Raw genomic sequence first — 13,376 nt, 5'->3', positions numbered from 1 at the left:
TCAGCAATTACCCTCTCAATGTTTGGTGGGGGAAGGGTGCAGAGGGTGGTTGTGAGAGGTGGATGCAGCATTGTTGCTCGGCACTGGGAGCCAGGGGAGGTAAGGAGTTGCAAATGGTGCTGAATACTGTGCAACCATCAGCAAAAATCCCCACTTCTGATCTTATGATTGAGGGAAGGTCATTGATATAACAGCTAAAGAGGTTGGGCCTAGGACACTACCCTGAGGAAGTCTTGCAGTGATGTCCTTGGACTTAGATCATTGACCTCCAACAACTACAACCATCTTCCTTTGTGCTAGGTATGACTCCCAGCAGTGGTGAGCTTTCCCCCTTATTCCCATTGACTCCAGCTTTGCTAGGGCTCCTTGATGCCACGCTCAGTCAAATCCTGCCTTGATGTCAAGGGCAGTGAATCTCACCTTACCTCTGGAGTTCAGCTCTTTTGTCTATGTTTAGCCCAAGGCCGGAATGAGGTCAGGAGTTGAGTGACCCTGGCAGAACCCAAACTGAGTGCCAGTTATTACTGAGTAAATGCCACTTGATAGCATTGTGGACTTCCATCACTTTGCTAATGAATGAGAGTAGACTGATGGGGTGGTAATTGGCCAGTTTGGATTGGTCCTGCTTTTTGTGGACAGGGCACACCTGGGCAATTTTCCACATTGCTGGGCAGATGTCAACATTATAGCTGAACTGGAACAGCTTGGCTGGGGGCGCAGCTACTTCTGGAGCACAAATCTTCAGTACCATTGTCGCAATGTTATCAGGGGCCCTTAGCCTTTGCAGTATCCAGTGCCTTCAGTCATTCCTTGATATCACGTGGAGTGAATCAAATTGGCTGAAGGCTGGCATCTGTGATACTGGGGACCTCAGGAGGAGGCTGTCCTGAGGAGGATTTTGCTGTCAGTGGTGAAGGAATAGCACTTGCCATTCGCCTTGGTGTCAGCCGCCCACAGACCTTTTCATGACGTGTCAGACATCTAATCTGGCATCAATTCCAGGGTAGTGCCTCCTCAGGGGATCTGTGGTATCTGAACAGGGCAAGCCAAGAGGTAGTTCTTCAACTAATCAAGTTGAAATATCTCCTCCGAGCTATTCAGAATCCAAACCATGAAATAGAAAGCAGGAGATATAAATTAGATTTACACGATGTACGGAAAGAAAATAAGGATTAGGAAATACAGATTGGGTTAGGAGATATAAAAAGACAACTATGAAAATTTAAAAAAATCGTTTTAAGTTTCTAATGCTAACTTATTTCCAAGGGAATGCGACCCCACATGTATAAAATTAATTTTTCAGGGCCAGAGACATCGTCCAATTCTCATTATTACCTATCATGCACTTTAAAACTTACCCCTGAATGCCTTAACTTTTCAGCTGTTTTCAGTGTGGACTAATGGGCACTGCAGCAAGTTCATGCCATTGCAACTGGTTCAATGTCAAGTCTACCAGCGAGGACCATAGCAGCGTACCCTGTGGAGGAGCAGGGTTTCTCTAATAGGACTTGTTGGTTTTCCATGCTTAATTGCATTTGTGCACACGGCGGAAGTTGCTGTTAGTTGCACATCCACAGGCCTTCCCACTCCAGACTTTATCCAGGTAAAGGTGAGAAGGTGGCAGGGCCCCCATTCACCAGCCTCCCACCTGTTTAAATGCCCCCTTGCCGCCAAACTCACTATGGGGGAAGGGTATTAACCTCCACCCATATTTTCCAAGGAGTGCATGGCCTCCTCCTTATTCTTCCTACCAGAACGTGTAACCTTTCTCTCATCCATTTTGAAATTCATTTGCCCTTGAGAAGGTGGCGCTGAACTTTCTTCTTGCAGTGCAGGAAGTGAAGATGCTCCCAAACTGTTGTTAGGTAGGGAGATCTTGGATTTTGACCTAACAAGGATGAAGGACTAGTGATCCATTCCCAAGCCAGTGTGGTATGTGAATTGGAGAGGGTCTTTAATGCGCTGGTGCTCATTTACATCTGATGCCTTTGCCCTTCTTGACAGTGGAGGTGGCAAGTTTGGGAGGTGTTGCAAGGAAGCTTTGGTGAGGGCTGCAGTGCATCCTGTACACATTGCTGCCGTAGTGTACCAGAAATGAAGTGTATGACAATACTGATTGCAGCAATTTCCTGCAATATCAACTGCAAATGGTTGTTTTGCAATGTAATTCCAATGAGACTTAGTTTAAAAAAATGAAGAGGTGGAAACTCATTAAAATGACATGAATTATCAACAAACATTAAACATTAAGTGCTCACATTTTGAATGCCCTAGAAGCCCATTTTGGCAATGAAATTTTGTTATAAAATTAAATACAGTGTCCACCCAAATTCACAATTGTGCCATCAGTATTCGAGGTTCCTCCAGCAACGTAGAGCCATAAGGTTCCCTTATAAAAGGAATAGCACCTTTCACAAGCTCAGCACGTCCCAAACCAGGTTAAAATCAATGAATTGAACTATAACCATGTTGTAATGTAAGAAAACCAGCTGATGCTGCTACCCTTTCTGCAGGCAGCACTGAAATAATAAAAATGGAGACCAACATGGCTGCCCTCTCATGTGGCTTCTCACAGCTCTCTTTCCCAAATATGCTTCAGAAAGACCCATTCAATTCAGGATGGTCTCAAGATATGGGCAGTTGATACACCTTGGTCTGGAATGTATTTTTTTTTTACCTTATGAGACAGTGTGGCAGTTTTTGAATTCACAGGTCAGGGCAGACGACCTTCAGCAGCCATCTTTTGCAGCACATGTTGTCCATTTTTAAAAGAAAAGTCAGTTCCAAAAGATTCCACAGTGAGTAAAGTTCATATTTTAAAAGCTATGCATAAGACACGCCTTTACTGGGCATGACAGACCAGATAATCTGATTTATGATGCTGATTAAGGAATAAGTATAGAGAATTGCCCTGATCTTCTTCAAAATACTGCCATGGGGTCTTTTATATCCACCTGAGAGAGCAGACCTCTGATAGAACAGCACTCTCTTAGAACTCCACTAGAGTGTCAGCCTAGATGATATGTTCTGGTACGGGACTTGAACCCACAACCCTGTGATTCAGAGGCTTCCAGTAAAGATATAAAGGATGAATTTCACTGGAGCCTCTTCCACTCAGCATGATTGAAATTGAGTTTCCTCTAAAGCGTTTGTGATTTTTCCTGGCAAAGAAACGTTGAAAAATGATGAGCTTTTCTTTTTAATAAGACTCATCTACTAATGGAATCATGTCGCTAAGCCACAGTAATGTCCAAGCATGGCACACCGGAAAATTAGCTGCCCGGCAGGAAATACTTGCAGCTCACCGTACAGCCAGGAAATATTTCTCCCAACATAAGGGAATGTTTTCAGAAAGTGGTGACAGGGGACCGAGAAGAGAAAAGAAATATTTTCTGTTAAACAACAAAAAACACCCTTGAAAACCATTAATGTTTTGCAAGCAATAGCAATTTTAAACCTGCTTTGGTAGAAATTTGAAAAGTGCTTGAAAATTCTCGGGCAACCGTCCATTATTCTCCAAAAGAGGAAAGCCCTAAGTTAACAGAGGAATTTTACCAGGTCCAATTCCAGACCACAACTGATTAAATAAACCCATTCTCCTTCCTTCTGTTTAGTGGTGACTCCTGCTGTTAGCCAATGCTCTGTGACTACTTGCAAAAGGCCTTTGATTCCCATTTACTGCTTGACCTGCCTATGTTTTGAACTAACTCCCAAATTCCCATTTGCTCATTTTATTTGCTGGCTATTGTAGGAACTCACTGGCAACTATTTTTATGACCCAAAACCTAACTGTATATGAGCAAGATTCATTTTTCATCAACATGAATCATCCATTCCAATGTGGAGTTTGTGGGAAGCCTACAACAAGGTTTACAACCCTTCATTGGCCAATCACAGCGTTGATCTTCATCTCGCTGAGAGCTGATAAATATATTAAAGGAGTTGGCATGCTCAAGTTAATGGGCAATAAATGATACTTTCTTTACAATTTCCATAAATATTTTACGCTTTCATTCTTGGCCTTATTTACCTTGGAATTCATGGTTTGGAATTTGTCATATTTCTATGCATTGTTGATTATAACAAGCCTTTTAATAAAACACGACAGGTGTGTGATTATTGCTATATATATATTATATAATGCACTTAAAATTTCAGGCTTTACTAATAGATTGTTTTTGTTTGGAATTTGTCTCAAATCTTACTAAAATTATTATAACATGAGGCTTGAATGTGAAGTGGTTGCAGGTTGAACTAGCAAGCTAGACCTCATGGGGCTGTGATGTAAAGTCTCACCAGTTTCTACCTAAAAATTGGATGTAGCAAGGTGAACTAGCTGCCCCCTCCGACCACCCCACCCCACCCCCCCATCACCCAGTCCAGTATATCCCCCACCCCCCCCATCACCCAGTCCAGTATAGAGTAAGCCAGGCAACCAAAGCTCACTCCGGGAACAGGTGGGGGGAAGGGGCCTAATGAACATATCCGAATTGAAGTCAGGACTCCCAAAGATTTTTTTGTCTTCTTCCAAACTGGCTGCTGCCAGTTCCTCTTTTTGCCCCCTAACCCTATGTAACAAGTAAACTTCCTCTGGAAAGTGTGAACGCAGTTGATAATGATTCATTCAAATGCAAAATAGATCAATTTCTTCCTGGAAATAACATTCTAAGTACAGTATATGAGTAATTTGAGACATGTTGTGTTAAGTGGAGCAAGCTTGCAACGAACAAGTGACATTAGATGTGGTTTTCCCAAAGTTTTCTGCCACTGGGATTTTTTTTCTCATGTCATTTCTGGGTCCGTTAAAAACTCATTGATAGAGACTGATTTCTGAAATTGGTGAACAACTCCATTGTCATTGTATCTTGCAGCTATCAGGATGGTTGAGGGCGATTTAGATCTTTTATTGTCTGCAATTCCTAAGCTCCCTTTCTCCTTCCACACCAATGAGCTTACATTTATCCACATGGAATTGGATCCCTTAATTAAAATGTCTTGGGGTCTATTTTTCCATTTTAGAAAGATATGATGGAGACATGATGGTGCAAAGCAGAGGAAAATGGGGTACAGGTCAAAAATACTGGGCTGAATTTTTCTGACACATGGGGTCCGCCACGTCCGGACCATTTCTGAAATCTAACCTCACACAGGTCAGAGGTCTGTGACAATTGGACTCTTCTGGAGGGTGGGCAATTAAGAGACCGCCTCAACAATCACTGCCCAATTAAAAACAATGGATGAGTTCCGCAGGCAGGCGGCCCAGTAGGAGACCTGCAGGAATGGACAAAAGCCAACCCCACTGGCAGAGGTGGGCACTGCAGAAGCAGGTAGGAAAGCATGTGGGCACCTCAAAATGGAGGGCATCCTCAGAAACCTTATTAAAATTTTAAAATGTGGAGGGTCACAACACGTAGGCCATCAGTGTAGAAGGGAAACCCCTCCACATGAAGGATTATAGCTAAGCCTGCAGCCCTCACACTTTTGCGGGCTGATTATGGGGCCAGTGAAATACTGGCCCGATCCCCTACAGCATGCTACCAGAAGGCCACCGCTCTGCCAGTTCAGCAGGGGCTGGTCAAACGCCAGGAAAATCCCAACGGCATCCTTAGCCAGCCCTCAAGTGAGTTATTAATTTGACTAATTGCCCGGTCTCCGCTACCGGACTGGTGACCGTCCATCTCCAGAAAAATCACAGGGAGACAGCAACATGCCAGGTAACCAGCACTGCAGTGTGAATTTACTGGCTCGCTCCGCCTTCAAACCCACCTCTGCCTCTGTGACAAAATCCAGCTCATTGTAACCCAGTCTCTTTTGACCAGAGCTTCCTTGTGGGAGTGTGGGATCCTGGAACAACCCTTTCTAAGTCCTTCGTATTACACACCTTGATCCACGCACAACCTTCTAGCTCCAGTATCTAACCTGTGATGTCCGTCCTTATTTAGTCATCACCATTCAATGGCACACAGTCATACTGTCACACCTCAACCACTAGGGAGGGCTTTAAGAGTTGCAGAAGCATTGGCCCCCATACCCATCCAATCTGGGGGAGATTGTTTTGCCTTTACTTTCTGTGGGTAAAACTACAGGAAGTCACTGGATCACATACCATTCATTAATATTATAGCATTCCTACATGGTGTCCTTTTTTATTAATTTCACTTCAGGTTGAGCGGTTTGGGTTTATACTCCTGGAGGGTGGTTGGGAGGCAGGGGCGTGGTGTAAAATTGGGTTGGATGACCAGTGGTGCCATTGCTCAAAACCTTCTGGCGCCGCTGGTAAATATCAGAGCCAGAGGGTCAGTGAAGGGTGACTTGTGCAGTTATTAATCTTAGTGAGTGAACAGTGTGCTAGTGCCCAGGGAAGGGCTTCTTACTTTGCTGTCCTTCAGCAGACCATTGGATGTTTTCCAGCGCTAGCCTGCAGTCACTGGAGGTGAGAGAGGTGGCACTCAGAGCCACTGCCCCTTCCTTTACATGGCCCCCGAGACATTTTCCTGAGCTTTCTTAACCATGGGCATCAAACACTTTTTTCCTTTGCTGCATCTGATTTGGAAGTGTCTCATTATCAGTCTCACTGAAATTTCAGGGTCATCTTTTCTGTCTCCCTCCAGTTCTCTCCTCCCTCTCCTCCAACTGAAGATTTAAATTAGCATAGCTACCGGATAATCCACTCAGGTTTGCAAAAGGTTTACTGCTTTTGCGCTGTTCTCCCAACTGCTGCTGAAATCTTCAGCCATTTTAGCCTTTTTGAAAGCTATGCATTATACAACAGAAGTTTACTCTGCATGATAATGTAAACTAGGTGATTGCAAGTCAATGGAAATGAAAATCAGAAGAAATCTTCAACCAAATTACAGCACAGCACAGAAACCTAATCACTCCAACCATCTAAATACTGTGGCTACAAGAGCAGGTCAGAGGCTGGGAATTCTGCAGCAAAAAACTCACCTCCTGACTCCCCAAAGCCTGTCCGCCATCTACAAGGCACAAGTCAGGAGTGTGATGGAATACTCTCACTTGCCTGGATGAGTCCAGCTCCAAAAACACTCAAGAGGACACCATCCAGGACAAAGCAGCCTGTTTGATTGGCACCCTATCCACCATCTTAAACATTCACTCTATCCACCACTGACACACAGCGGCAGCAGTGTGTACCATCTACAAGATGCAGTGCAGCAACTCACCAAGGTATCTTTGACAACACCTTCCAGACTAGTGATCTCTACTGCCTAGAAAAACAAGGGCAGCAGATTCATGGGACCACCACCACTTGCAAGTTCCCCTCCAAGTCACACATCATTCTGATTTGGAAATATATCACTATTCCTTCATCATCATTGGCTCAAAATCCTGGAAGCCACTACCTAACAGAACCAGGTGAATACCTACACCGCACAGACACCTCAACGCCGCCTTTTCAAGTGCAACTAAGGCTAGTTAAATAAATACTGGCCTTGCCTGATGCCCTTAGGGGAATAAATTTTTTTAAAAATTTAAATCCTATTTTACATGGAAGTTGTGCCAACCAATGCCAGTGGGTATCCAGTTAAGTAGGCCCTTGATCTTTGGCAGCTGTAAGATTCAGATCTGGAGTGCAACAGTTGGCAAATGGCCATGTGGAATGTCAAAGATCTCTAATATCCACCTGAGCCTTAAGATCAGGCAGAGAGAAGTTCATTTTAATATTTCATCTGAATAGCGATTCAGCACTCTCGCAGCACTTGGCAGGGTAGGGTTGGAGATTCCCTCTACATTAGGGGAATCTAGGTAATTGGATAAGGGAGAAAGGAATGGAAGGATATCTGATAGGCTTAGATGAAGTAAGGTGGCCGCCTGTGGAGCAAAAGCACTGACACAGAGCAGTTTGACTAAATGGCCTGTTTCAGCGCCGCAGATTTTATGGGCCAGATTTTGCTGTCGAGATATCGGTGAGGCTAACGGTGTTCATTGTTATTGATACATGAATGGTACTGCAACTTCAAGCAAGGGCAGATGCCTGGTTGATTTCAAATATCCAACAGGTTCTGCCCAAGCTGCTCCACTCCTCCATTAGCTTCGCAGCTAACGGAATCTCAGTGTCGGCCTCACCATTGAAATAGATCAGGTTGAAGTTACTGTATTTGCGAGGTAGAGATGAATTAAACTCACAACAGAAAGTTAAATCTTGCCCTTTCAAGTGCCCTTTTAATGAAGAGATAATTGTTAATTACTGCTAATTACAAAAAATTACCTATTGGAAATGTGGACTATCGTTTTTTCATGTATTAATTATTAACAGTGCGGAGACTTTAGGAATACCAAATATATATTAAAAATAAAATTACTTTTCCTTTCTGTCTTTTTTTTCCTCTCTCTTAATCCAGTCTTTCTTGCCCTCCCTTTATTTCTCTGTTGGTATTTGATTTGACGTTGAATTTACCCACTCTAATTCACACTCCTTCTTCAATCCTTGGGCCTGCATTTTTCAGGTGGGTTCGTTCAGCAGGAGCAGGTGGGGGCAGTCGCGCAGCTGATCGCCGCCCGCGATCGGCTCCAGGCCACCATTTTACACGGGCTGGTCAATTAAGGCCCACCCAGCACAAGACATGAGCCGTAACGCTCAGCACTACCTATACGGGCGGGAGGAGGAGGGAGAGTCAGGGCCAGCGCTCACTCACGCGCATGCACGCCAAAGAGCACTTCAATCTCCCTGAGGCAGCTCCGAGCCTCAGGGAGATTGATTCGACATTGAACTAATTAAATAACTGGAGAAAAAATTTAATTAAACATGTCCCCTCATGTGACTGTGTCACATGAGATGGGACACGTTTTTATATCTCGCAAATTTTTTTTGTTTATTTAATAAAAGCTTTAGGAAACCTCATCCCGCTCGTGAATGAGGTTTCCTAAAAAACGTCAAGACCACTTGGCCTTTTCACCTGCCCGCCAACCTGAAGGTTGGATGGGCAGCATTAACAATTACATTACTGACTTCCTTAATGGCCTTAATAGGCCGTTTATATATTGGCGGGCGTGCAGCCAACTCCGGCGCGCGCCCGCCATACAAAACATCGCGAGACAGCGCGATGACGTCGGGACGCACACCCGACGTCATCACGCGTCATTTTACGCGTCAGCGTGTCAGGTCTGCCCCCACACACCAACTGAAAAATCCTGCCCTCGCTCTTCTTTTTCCACAATCTTTCCATTTGATTGGTTAAGGAGATACCCTGTTTACTCAGGTCCCAGATGCTCTGTTTCCCTCACTTCGCTGTTATCAGCTCGCACTTTCAGTGACATAGTGAGGAATAAAAACAGTGATGGAGGGTGCAGGAGCAAGTCTAACTAATGGCAAATGCCATGAGATGTCCTGTCCGAACAAATCCTGGTCCGTTGCAATGGTATATAATATGGAATGATGTGCTCAAGGCCTGAAATGAGTTTGAACCTTTTCATTCAGGAGGTGCCAACTGAAGGTACCAAGTTGACACCATTAAGAATGGAAATATATATGATTTATTTAATCTAAATCTTTGGCCGTGCTATACAATGTATCCATCTTTTCATTAAAAAAAACATAAAGCCAGGCATGGGACTGCAACCCAGGTTCACATGTTGAAATCATCGCTTTCATCAGCACCAGCACAATTCCACTCTGCGCTAACTTGCCAGCAGTATATAAAAGTGATTTATTATTATCTTTATATTGTCTTTGGTAATGTTAAAATTAAACAGTCAGAACAAAATGTAATTAGTGCCAACTATCTACAAGGTTTGCAAACAGATGAGTTTCTGGCCTCTTACGCCGATTGGGTGTCTAGGAGCCACCTTGCTCATGAAATGCTTCAGTCACTGCTATAGTGCTCTAAACACACGACATAAAAATTCCAGCTGCCTCTCATCATTGCTACAGAAATCAATCTTTCACACTCAGGTGCTTCATTATACCCCTGTCCATGGAACACCAGTGCTAGCTTAATTCTGTTGAGTTGCTAACAACCAATTTGCTTTTGTATTTCTGATGTGTTTTATTTTTGAATGCAATTATAAATATAGACAGTCAAAGCACACCATCTCCCTACTGAACTGGGCAATATCTGGGGCGAGTTGAGTGAACGGCCAATGGGGCACGAGGAAGTGGTCATTAAAACAGTCTTAATGCTTAAACAGTGGAAATATATGAACCATTAACATACAGCAACAACAGCAACTTGTATTTATATAGTGCTCTTAATGTAGTAAAACATCCCAAGGCACACCATAGGAGCGACTATCGAATAATATTTAACATCGAAATATATTAGGACAGATGGCCAGAATTTTGGACAAAGAGGTAAGATTTAAGGAGGATCTTAAAGGAGGAAAGAGAGAAGTATAGATTCAGAGAGATTTGGGGAGGGAATTCCAGAGCTTAGGGCCTGGGAAGCTGAAAGCACACTGTAAAAGATGGAGTGATTAAAATGGCTTGTGCACAAGAGGCCAGAATTGGAGAAACACAGTCATCACAAAGGCTTGTAGGTCTAGAAGAGGTTAAAGACATGGAGAGCAGTGAGACCATGAAGGGATTTGAAAACAAGGATGAGAATTTTAAATTCAAGATGTTTGTGGGCCAGGAGCAGAGGTAGTTCAGTGAGCACAGGGGTGACGGGTGATTGGGACTTGGTGCAAGTTAGAACACAGGCAGCAAACTTGTGGGTGAAACTCAGCTTCAGATCCTCACCATCATCAGCTGCCTCCTCTTCATCGTTCTCTGCCCCCTAAAACTGTGATGCATCCGCAGAAAAGGAGCGAGAGGCAACTCCACATTCTTAAGTCCCCAGCCTCCTGCATCATCTGCCATATGGATCAGCTCAGAAACTTGCACCCAGAGGAAATAGGCAACGTAAGTGAGGATTTGGCACCAGGTAATAGACAGGCCACAAGGGAGCTAGTGGAGTGTGGAGAGAATGGGCAGAATGTTGTCCTTGGCGTACGGGCTCGGCGGGGGTGGGTGGAAGCAGTCGGAGGCAGTCAGAAAGCCGAACGCCGCCTGCGATTGGGCCCGGAATGCAATTTCATGCTGGCGGGCCAATTAAGGCCCACCCAGCATGAAACGTGAGCCGCAGCGCTGCCTGTGCGGGTCGGGTGGGGGTATGGAGTGTGAGCCAGTGTGAGTGGGCGAGCGAGGCCTTCGCACACGCGTGCAAGTGCACGCTGCATAATCTCCCTGAGGGCAGAGAGCCGCGCTCAGGGAGATGAACTGATCTTGGATAAAAGATTAAAAATCTTATAAATGTTATGAAACATGTCCCCTCGTGTGACTCTGTCACATGAGCAGGGACATGTTTTTAATTCAAATGTAAAATTTTTAAGTGATTTTTATTTGCTTTAGGAAACCTCATCCCGCCAGTGGATGAGGTTTCATTAAAAATGTAAAGGCCGCTTGGCCTTTTTGTCTGCCTGCCAACCGTAAGGTTGGATGGGCAGTGTAAATTTGAATTTAATTAACTTTTTAATAAACTTAATAGGCCTTGCAATTGTTGGTGGGCGCACTGCCGACTATAGCGCGCCCGCTGTACGAAATACCGCAGGACATGGGATGTTGGTGTCGCTGGCTAGGCCATCATTTATTGCCCATCCCTAATTGCCCTTGAGAAGGTGGTGGTGAGCTGCCTTCTTGAACCGCTGCAGTCCATGTGGAGTAGGTACACACACAGTGCTGTTAGGAAGAAAGATTCAGGATTTTGATCCAGCGACAATGAAGGAAATGGTGAAATATTTCCAAGTCAGGATGGTGAGTGGCTTGGAGGGGAACTTCCAGGTGGTGGTGTTCCCATGTGTCTGCTGCCCTTGTCCTTTCAGATGGTAGCGGTTGTGGGTTTGGAAGATGCTGTCTAAGGGGCCTTGGTGAGTTTCAGCACTGCATCTTATAGATGGTAGACGCTGCTACTACTGTGCGTCAATGGTGGAGGGAGTGAATATTTGTGGATGGGGTGCCAATCAAGTGGGCTGCTTTTCCCTGGATGGTGTCAAGCTTCTTGAGTGTTGCAGCTTTTCCCACTGGACTGCATGCTATGCTCTCAGCTCAGACGCAGTCATTCTAATGGTGACATTGTAAAGGGGCTTTGAGCACCTCCGCCAGTGACTGCTCCATGGCCAGCTTTAGCAAGGAGATTGTACAACGTGCCCAGTCATCCAATTGTTCTGCTGCCCCCTAAAATGCTCATTAATTTGCGGTCTGCGCACAAGGGGGGAAAGCTCTGGAGCATTTGGTGGCACTTTCATGCCTCTGCTTTGCTTGAGTGGGCAGATAAGCTAGAGGCCCGACCCCACGCATGTCAATGTAGCAGCGCCTGAACTGTCTCAACTGTGGAAGAATGCTCGCTCTATACAAGGTTCCCCACCCCCCCGCCAATGCCCCACATGTGCTTGTGCACTACCATCAGACTGTGCTGCCTTGCCCACCCCCCTCGCCCCAACCGCAGGGTAGCCCTTGCCCTGGCATCGCACTCTCAGCCAACGGGTACAAAGCGACTTGCCTGTGCCCTCGCCTGACTGCGCAGCACCTCTTCCTTGAAGTCGAATGGGCGATCCTTGCGAGCGCTGCGCAACGCGAGCGTGGACTCACTTCCGAGTCCCCCTCGAAGCTCAGCTCGCCGGGTGCACGCCTTGTTGCGAAACATGTCAGCGTGCAATCACGCAGACGTGCCCAGGTGATCCAGCGTGGGGGGGATGATTCCAGCGGGCAGGCAGACATGGTGATGAGATGGAAATGCATTGGAATTAGGCTCCCGACATTGGAGGGCGGGAAAGGCTCTTAACAGGCGGAGCAGACCGGTTTCACAATGGCGTAGAAATGATTTTTGGCCTTCTCGCCATGTTGTCTGCTCATGGCTGCCATGACTCCCAAGCCAACAGAAAAAATCCTACCAAAGATTTCCTGTCAATACAAAGTGTACGCAAAGGCACATGAAGCCCCACCAATTTAATCTTAATGAATGAAAAGTCCCATTAGTGCACCTGAAATGAAAGAATAATGCTGCAGTGTCTATGGCCAGAATCTTCCAGCCCCACACCCCACCCTCCCCCCTCCCTCCCCCCTCCCCCGCAGCAGGGCTGGTGACCAGCAAAGTCTCCGTTCACATCAGCGGGACCAGAAGATCCTGTCTGCATGACGGGCTGGAACATTCCAGCCTATGTACCTGTTTCAAATGAGCTTTCAAAGGGAATTAATTTGGTAATATTTAGTCCACGCTTCATAAGGTAGGGTTTTTAAAGTTAAAACCATTTTCCTCATGTTATTTTTCCTCTTCTTACACTGGTTCCTTGCTGCAGAACACCACACTTGTGTTTGTTCCAGCACTTAAACAGAAGGGGCAGGTAAAATCCATCTTAGGCAGTCACAAAATAAACATTAG

This window comes from Cetorhinus maximus, chromosome 26 (genome assembly GCF_964194155.1).
Source record: "Cetorhinus maximus chromosome 26, sCetMax3.hap1.1, whole genome shotgun sequence".
In the NCBI taxonomy this organism is placed as follows: Eukaryota; Metazoa; Chordata; class Chondrichthyes; order Lamniformes; family Cetorhinidae; genus Cetorhinus; species Cetorhinus maximus.
Note: the sequence above shows the minus strand (reverse complement) of the source record.